The sequence below is a fragment of the Tetranychus urticae genome, unplaced genomic scaffold (genome assembly GCF_039701765.1).
Source record: "Tetranychus urticae isolate SD_2017Ah unplaced genomic scaffold, NJAU_TeUrti_SD_1.0 Scaffold_7, whole genome shotgun sequence".
NCBI lineage: Eukaryota > Metazoa > Arthropoda > Arachnida > Trombidiformes > Tetranychidae > Tetranychus > Tetranychus urticae.
Window position 1 is genome coordinate 192,501 of NW_028315839.1, and position 7,500 is coordinate 200,000.

Genomic DNA, 7,500 nt, shown 5'->3' on the forward strand with positions numbered 1-7,500 from the left:
CGTCAGATAGGCGACTAACCTTAGAATCTCATGCTAGTATCTATTCATATATACTGCTTGCAGAGATGAAATATGCATTGTACACAAAATTTATCATGTGAAACAAGTAGATTTGAGATTCTCCTTACTAAATTGCAACGAATTGCAATTAAGAAAAGGAATAAAACATCAAGATTCATGCATATAAATATACAATCCTCTCAAAACAATGCATATATGGTAGTATGCAAGTGTTTTGTTGATTATTTTACATCTCAACTCTCAGACAGATGTGACCTCGGAAAAGACCCGAAAGCCGCAATGTGCGTTGGAAGCTCAAGTGCTCGGCGTGTCCTGCAATTCGCACCGATTATCGTAGCTAGCTACGTTCTTCATCGATTGGTAATTCGAGTGATCCACCGCTTGAAGATGTATCTTTGCCACCGTGGGACTTTTAATAAGTATCCTAAATCTGCATTGAGAGGGTTTGAAAACAATTGTATGCAGTTTATAAAAACCATAGTTGTCTTTACTTAGTTAGGCGAAGAAGTGTAAAACTTCCTTCTTTAAACCTTGCCGTCAGCATAAGCTGAAGACTTGATCAGGTACCAAGTATGTAGCAAGACAGGCTTTTCATTATAAACTACAATTGTTTTGCAAAAGAAATTATGGCTATCGTTAGATAACCCTCACTCTTTGTTGCATTGGATAATGAAAGATGGATGTATGAATGAACGAATGTAATGCAAATTAGAATCATGTTGCAATGGCTAAATGTTTGCAATAAACATTCACAATTGCGACTCTAATGCAAATACAATTCAATTGCATTCACCATATTAGCATCTACAATATCACTATGCAGAGTGTTTGATTGTTTGAAGGTTGTATTTCTCTTATAATAAGAGGGTAATACGTTAATGATCCTTCCGCAGGTTCACCTACGGAAACCTTGTTACGACTTTTACTTCCTCTAAATGATCAAGTTTGAACATCTTTCCAGCACAATCCGACCACTAGTTTCCCAATGGTCTGGATTGACCAGTCCGAAGTCCTCACTAAATCATTCAATCGGTAGTAGCGACGGGCGGTGTGTACAAAGGGCAGGGACGTAATCAACGCAAGCTAATGACTCACGCTTACTGGGAATTCCTCGTTCATGGGCAATAATTACAATGCCCAATCCCCATCACGAAATGGGTTCAAGCGGTTACCCACTCCTTTCGGAGCAGGAAACAGTATGCACGATGACCACTTCAGTGTAGCACGCGTGCGGCCCCGGACATCTAAGGGCATCACAGACCTGTTATTGCTCTGTTTCGTGCGGCTGCGAGCGCCGCTTGTCCCTCTAAGAAGTCCTTACAGTGCTACAGCATCCTTACCCTAGCCAATTCTGTAGGCTAATAGCAGCAGAGCCCTCAACAGCCGAAACCATCAAGAGATACTACCACCCACAGGTTGACTAAGGGGGAGTACTGCAGTGTAAACTGCAAGTCTATTTAGTAGGCTAGAGTCTCGTTCGTTATCGGAATTAACCAGACAAATCACTCCACCAACTAAGAACGGCCATGCACCACCACCCACTGAATCAAGAAAGAGCTCTCAATCTGTCAATCCTCTCAGTGTCCGGGCCGGGTGAGTTTTCCCGTGTTGAGTCAAATTAAGCCGCAAGCTCCACTCCTGGTGGTGCCCTTCCGTCAATTCCTTTAAGTTTCAGCTTTGCAACCATACTTCCCCCGGAACCCAAAAACTTTGGTTTCCCGGAAGCTTCCATTCGAGTCATGAAATTAGTTACTCAGAATGATCGCTGGTTGGCATCGTTTATGGTTAGAACTAGGGCGGTATCTGATCGCCTTCGAACCTCTAACTTTCGTTCTTGATTAATGAAAACATTCTTGGCAAATGCTTTCGCTGTAGTTTGTCTTGCGACGGTCCAAGAATTTCACCTCTAGCGCCGCAATACAAATGCCCCCGTCTGTCCCTCTTAATCATTACCTTGGATTCTTAAGACCAACAAAATAGAACCAAGGTCCTATTCCATTATTCCATGCAAGATCATTCAAGTTAAGGTAGTGGTACGCATCATATAGATGGTTGACCATACCGTTTTTAGGCACCTCTTTCGAGGTTTTGGACGCCTGCTTTGAGCACTCTGATTTTTTCAAGGTAAAAGTCTCGATCGCTTGAATCAACACTCGGTAAAGAGCATTGATAGCAAATATCGAGCAATTTTCTGTCTAAACACTATGAATGTAACCACCAGGAAAGAGGAATGAAGGTTCAAGCAAGCATCCGTAGACACAAGCAAGAAACCTAACATCACCATCTAACCCTTTAATCAGTGGACCCCATAGGTTCGACTGAAATCCAACTACGAGCTTTTTAACCGCAGCAACTTTAATATACGCTATTGGAGCTGGAATTACCGCGGCTGCTGGCACCAGACTTGCCCTCCAATAGATCCTCGTTAAAGGATTTAAATTGTACTCATTCCAATTACGGGGCCTCAATAGAGTCCCGTATTGTTATTTTTCGTCACTACATCCCCGTACTGGGATTGTGTAATTTGCGCGCCTGCTGCCTTCCTTAGATGTGGTAGCCGTTTCTCAGGCTCCCTCTCCGGAATCGAACCCTAATTCCCCGTTACCCGTTACAACCATGGTAGGCGCATAACCTACCATCGACAGTTGATAAGGCAGTTGCTTGAGGGATACATCGTCGGCTCAGAGGCCATACGATTTGCTCAGTTATTCAGAGTCATCACAAGAAATGCAACCGAAGTTGCTAAGATCCCCACTGCTAGTCCTTAGACAGCGACCGAAATCACTGAACAGGGTTCTAGGTGAATAAGAATCATTGGTCTTGTACTAATAAATGCGATCCTTCCGTCAGCAAGCTGAGGTTGGAACACTTGTTCATGTATTAGCTCTAGAATTACCACAGTTATCCATGTAAAAAAGAATATCCGAGGAACCGTAACTGATTTAATGAGCCATTCGCGGTTTCACTTTATAAACAGTATGTACTTAGACATGCATGGCTTAATCTTTGAGACAAGCATATGACTACTGGCAGGATCAACCAGGTAACTTGATGTTTTAGCAAAGTAAAATGCTAAACAAGTTGTTTTTGCAGCTATAAATACGATATCCTCAGCTAACAACCAGCAAGTGGATGTTAACTTTAACGAGGTATCGAGATTTATGTCGTGCATTAAGATGATTCTGCAGAAAACTCTTTAGAATCCATCTTCTTCCACTAAAATGTGCAAGCACATCTAGCAGGAGTAACCATTGCTGGGTACGTTTGCAAGTCAACTAAACAGCATAGTATTATAACCGCTTGATACCAATTTCTTGGATCAATCTGCGGTCTGCTTTGCACAAGCAGAGCTCAATACTAATACTGCTCACTCTGTTGAGTGACTAGTTTGAACATATATGCAAGATATGAAGTCTGATAGCATTAAAGCCCAACTCTCATAGATATTGTCAGTCGTACCAAGGAAGACCTTAGGTCTTGCAGGTACTCTACCTTTGTATAATAGTGTGTGGTGATAAGATGATTGACGATCCAAACCCATTCAGGCCCGTCTCTTCAACCACCAAACATCAACAGAATAACAGGAATAGATGCGTGAACAGCTACAGTCTGGACCATACCACTGCTTGATGCATTGACTTATCCATAACCGTAGACAATCACTTACCTCCCCATCAACTACTGATGGTTGCTTCTCTCAATTCAGCAACTACACTCACCACATATAACACAATAAATCTGGTTGTGATCTAAAACCTCTTTTTCTGAAAATTAGACTAAGTCCGTGTCTATTTTTGACACCCAATAACTTTTGAACCATAAGGTCAATCGCGATCATGTTTTTCGGGGTAATATCCCAGTAGTGCCGACTATCGCATGCGCTTATTAATGACCTAAATTACTAAACGCAAGTGGCCTAAAATCGCGCCAATTCGAACATTCTCATTGCTTTTATGGGCTCAACCATTAAAGGCGATTTCCTCTGGTACCAACAGCACGAACTCGATCAAAATTACGCAATCATTAGTTGACCTAATGCTGATAATGTCCAAAAGATTTGGTACCGTGAATCGACCTCGTTCTTCCGTTATAATGAGTCATCATCGAAAATCCAGGGGTATGCAAAAAATTTAACATGTAATTCAATGGAAAAAGTTAAAGTTCGGTTTTTTCCAGGGGTATGCAAAAATTTTTCAGTTTTAAATCAAAACAAGGTTAACTAGCTAAAACCTCGCTAAAATCACCAAAACAGCTCTTTTTTCCATTTTACACCATTTAACATGTAATTCAATGGAAAAAGTTAAAGTTCGGATTTTTCCAGGGGTATGCAAAAAAATTTAACATGTAATTCAATGGAAAAAGTTAAAGTTCGGTTTTTTCCAGGGGTATGCAAAAATTTTTCAGTTTTAAATCAAAACAAGGTTAACTAGCTAAAACCTCGCTAAAATCACCAAAACAGCCCTTTTTTCCATTTTACACCATTTAACATGTAATTCAATGGAAAAAGTTAAAGTTCGGATTTTTCCAGGGGTATGCAAAAAAATTTAACATGTAAGTCAATGGAAAAAGTTAAAGTTCGGTTTTTTCCAGGGGTATGCAAAAAATTTTTCAGTTTTAAATCAAAACAAGACTAACTAACTTGTGATGATGATTAACTTCAATAAAACAAACCAAGCACAAAAACTTAAAACATATGTTCCTCTCTCTCTTTCAACCTTCGCCACTAGGGCTTTTTCAATATAACTTAATGCATTACAAATGTATCTTTCCAATCAAAAGCAGGTAACCCTAGCGGTAAATGTAAACGTGAAATATTGTACTTTTAACTACGCTTATTTTACCCATGATATTTATATGTTTATTATGATTATTTTTTATACTGAATTTAACTAAACCATTTGTACCCTGACATCTCTATGTCCCATGGGAGACATATATACTCCGAACTTTTCTCTAACATTATCAATAAAGTTTGACTTAAACTTCCAACTTTGCCTCTTCACTCCCTTGTGCTGCCCTCTCTCCTTCTTACTCTTCACTTGAGACCGAAAGGTCTTAGAATAGTAAGATCCCTCCCCTTTCTCTCTTACTTTTCACTTTTGGTTCATCTCCATAGAAAAGTAAGTTCAATCTTCCTCTTTTGACTGTTAACAGTTGTGAACGGTCACATTTGGCGCAGTCGACAGGATCTCTTCTCCTGTTTTTCATCAGACGTATCTCTTGTCTCCATCTATCAGCCGACTTTTCCAGCCTAATTGTCCTTTGGTGGAACAGAACCCCCCTAAAACCAGTTTGCCGACCCAGCTTCCTCCGTTCTTTGATAACTCCTCAAGTTCAAGCTGTTGAAACTCCCGCTGGTCCTTCTGCTCCATCTAGTGGTCTAATTTAACCTGGTAACATTTAACTTTAGCCGAGAACAAAATGGCATATGATCATATGGATACTAACCTCTCTGATCAAATACCAACAGATCCAAATGCCCAAGGAGACAACCTCGACTCGAACCCAATCACAAATCCAAATCAACCAACCCATCCACCCTTAGGTAACCAACCAAATGGTCGTCTTCCAACATTAATCCGTAATCCATACCTCCCGCCTACACCAACAGTTCGATTCCAAGACCAAAATAGGAACCGCTTATCAACTACATCACAACTAGACACGACTATCGACCAACCAACGCAGTACATAACCTTACCACAGAAGAAGGTTCTCAAATGTTACACGGGCGAACCATCTGGCATCCGCATCCAAGCTTGGTTAGTCCTGTACGAAAGACATATCAACACCAACGATCCATACACCCTTATCAGAGACTTAGTCTACAGCCTAGACAAAGAAGCTCTAAGTTGGTACGCCGAGGAAATCGCATCTGAAGAGCATGTTGATTGGAACGCTGTCAAATCTTTAATGATCACTCGCTTCGGTTCTGAATTCAAGGACCCACTTCTCGAAGCTCAACGTATCCGTCTTGAGCGTACAGAGACAGTGACGGAGTATTATCGCCGTAAGATAAAACTCCTTCGTGAAGCAAAATTGGCTGAACATCAAGTCATCTCTCAACTAACTTCTGGTTTACCCTTTGCTTGGACTCTCCATATGAGTTCTGGACGCCCTCGTACACTCTCTGATTGGCTCGAAATAGCCACTGAAACCGAAATGCGTTACAAACAAAAGGAAAAATTCCTAACAAAGCAACAACCAAAGAAACCCGCTGCTAAAACATTGGTCGCCGCACCTCCACATAACAATAGCCGCCCTCGTCAATCTGCTGAACGCCGTCCTCCAGTCTGTAGGTACTGTGAAAGACTTGGTAAAAAGGAAAACCATTGGCATCGTGAATGTCCTAATCGTTCTCAAACCAGTCAACCTCGACCATCGACCCACACTGCCGAGGAAGAACTCCATCCAGATGACCACGGAGACGTATGTTTCGCTAAAAACATATCTCCAATACTGAAATTCATCGATATCCCGCTAACAATCGAAGGTATTTCCGTCGAAGCCTTCATTGACACCGGTAGTACAATCAGCATTATGAGTCTAAAGACATGTAAACGACTCAACCTTCCTATCAACAATAAACAACAGATAACCATCAACCAGTTAGAAGGTTCAACCAAGAGTGTTGGATACACTCTCGCCTCAACTACCATCCACAAAACAACCAAGACGATCAAGTACCACATAATCTCCAACTTCCGCTATCCAATCTTAATCGGTCTCAACACCAGTATCGAATTCGGTCTTCACCTTAACCTAGAAGATAAGACTGTCAGCATTCGATCTCCAGAGACTCAAGAATTAGTAACCCTGTTAGGAGAAACACATGAGAAAGATCAACTCGCCGCTCTCATCGAAAAACATAAATCTGCCTTCGCCCAAAATGAAACAGACATTGGCCGCATCACCGTTGCCAAACATCGGATTACCACTATTAACCATCCTCCAATTCAACTTAGGGCCTATCGTCGTCCTCAAGCCGAACTTGATGAAATAAGTCGTCAAGTTAAAGAATACAAAGAAAAAGGATTGGTTCGTGATAGTGAAAGTCCTTGGGCCTTCCCAGTCACATGTGTACCAAAGAAAGATGGTGGTACACGACTCTGCATAGATTTCCGTCGTCTCAATGCCCTCACCATAGATGACAAGATGCCGCTGCCACGGATCAATGATGTCATTGATCGTCTTCAAGGCAGTAAGTACTTCTCGACACTTGACGTCAAATGGGGATATTGGCATATTGAGATGGACCCAGAAAGCATCGAGAAAACTGCTTTCGTAACTCATGAAGGACACTATGAATGGCTCGTCATGCCATTTGGTCTTAAAAACGCCCCAGCAACTTTTCAAAGAATTCTACAAAGAGTACTTGGTTCTTTACTCTACAACGGCGCAATAAATTACTTAGACGACATCATCATTTACAGCAAAACCTTCTCTGAACATCTTCAACTCTTAGAGAAGATCTTCACC

General features: G+C 41.3%; 2 non-coding genes across 2 annotated transcripts; both read right to left on the bottom strand.

The window, feature by feature from the left end:
- Nucleotides 1–255: 255 nt before the first annotated feature.
- Nucleotides 256–410, bottom strand: LOC149092635 (5.8S ribosomal RNA). Its single transcript, XR_016200762.1, has one exon. It is a non-coding gene; the product is annotated as a 5.8S ribosomal RNA (ribosomal RNA).
- A 487-nt stretch (nucleotides 411–897) lies between these two features.
- On the bottom strand, nucleotides 898–3,067 carry LOC149092636 (small subunit ribosomal RNA). The gene has a single exon (XR_016200698.1). It is a non-coding gene; the product is annotated as a small subunit ribosomal RNA (ribosomal RNA).
- Between the last annotated feature and the right edge of the window lie 4,433 nt (nucleotides 3,068–7,500).